General features: G+C 32.5%; 1 protein-coding gene and 1 long non-coding RNA gene across 4 annotated transcripts in view; one reads left to right on the top strand and one right to left on the bottom strand.

Annotated features, from left to right (window-relative positions):
- The window catches only part of LOC128249589 (uncharacterized), a 6,669-nt gene extending 5,075 nt beyond the window's left edge, over nt 1-1,594 (bottom strand). The window contains exon 1 of the long non-coding RNA XR_008265691.1: nt 1,111-1,594. This is a non-coding gene — a long non-coding RNA (uncharacterized LOC128249589). The remainder of the gene's footprint in view (nt 1-1,110) is intronic.
- Nucleotides 1-1,621, top strand: part of LOC106882253 (stromal interaction molecule 1) — a 278,541-nt gene that overhangs the window by 86,841 nt on the left and 190,079 nt on the right. The gene's annotated exons all lie outside the window — the stretch shown is intronic.

Here is a 1,621-nt window from a genome sequence, read left to right on the forward strand (position 1 = left end):
ATTTATAAGCCTTAAAATTCACCCCATAATTGCCCACGGGCATATGGCGTAGTGGTTAAGAGCGCGGGCTACTAACCCCAAGGTTCCGAGTTCGATTAATCAGCGACCTGATTAATAATAATAATAATAATAATATAATAATAATAATAATAATAATAATAGTAACATCGATAGGAATGAGAACCCAGGTTCGAAATTTCCCCAAGACACCTGACGAAGGCTGGAGGGTATATCAGCCGAAACGTTGTGTTAACAACAAACAAGATGAGGACGAATATCCGTCAAATGTAGATAATGTAAATAATGTAAATAATTCCTCATCTCTTAAATATAGAACTGTATATATTTAGTTATTTCTCCCTCCCACTCCCTGCTTTCTCCTCTTTCTCACTTTCTCTCACCCTCTTCATTTTCCCCACCGTCTCACTATGTCTTTCGCTTCTGTTTCAAGGCTTTGTATATTCGATGGTTTATGTGAACATATGGTAATGCTGGAAGCCAGTTTTAAGTGTGTTATAAAATGTCAACATTTACATCTTTCTGTGTTAAATATAGTCTTACTGTCATATTAAAAAGGTCTTTTTCTTTTTGTTTTTCTTCAAAACAAATATATTTAAAAGATGATGATGATGTTTTGAAGAGTTGCTTTGAACAGTAGAAGAGGAAAAATAATCCCAAATAGCAAGAACTTTTACTTGATCCATCTACATTGTATTTCTTATTAGAAGTATTTAGCATTGTAAACAAAACAAAATAATTACTATTTTTTTCTTTTTTTATGTAGAAGCTTGTGATTTTAATTAGATTTTGGAGAAATAATAAAACTAATTCTTTTGTGTCTGGGGAGAGTCATTTTCTTATTGTGCCTTAAAAATTTAACACACTCACCGGTAAAATTTCCACTTATTTCTTATTTTTATTTTCCTAAAATAAGAAATAAGTGGAAATTTTACTGGTGAGTGTGTTAAATTTTAAGGTACAATAAGAAAATGACTCTCCCCAGACACAACAGAATATGCTTCAACACACGAAATCACATAAAAAATCTTGCAAACCAAATCCCAAAACGAAAAATAAAACTAATGCTTGCCAGGAGGGAGCAGTTCTTACTTCAGTAAGGAAACATGGTTTATTTAGCGATGATATTCTATTTTCTGATTGTTAGCTTCGTTGGTTGCAAGTTCACTGCATTTATGATGCTACCAGTGACAAGGGATCGTCTGTGAAAGGTCAAGTGAAACAAATATTACAAGGGACTTTATTTGAGAGCTTTGGCATATTGGCTTTCTGACTGATATTTTATATTTATCTATCTATCTATCTATCTATCTATCTATCTATCTATCTATCTAGCTGATGAAGGGATATTCCAAGTGGCTTTCCGTTTTCCTATGTGTTCGTTCCGTTGTCTGTAGTTTATTGTTCTAACGTCCTGTACCCTGATATGCATGTATATACACATGTAGATGTAAGTATGTACATATATGTGTGTATACATGTATATATATTCTTTGTATTATTACATTATTGAATGCACACGTCCTTTTTTGCAAGTAAGTCTACTATTATTCTGACGTGACTATCTTTCTATCTATCTATCTATCTATCTATCTGTCTATCT

The sequence above is a fragment of the Octopus bimaculoides genome, chromosome 16 (genome assembly GCF_001194135.2).
Source record: "Octopus bimaculoides isolate UCB-OBI-ISO-001 chromosome 16, ASM119413v2, whole genome shotgun sequence".
Classification (NCBI taxonomy): Eukaryota; Metazoa; Mollusca; class Cephalopoda; order Octopoda; family Octopodidae; genus Octopus; species Octopus bimaculoides.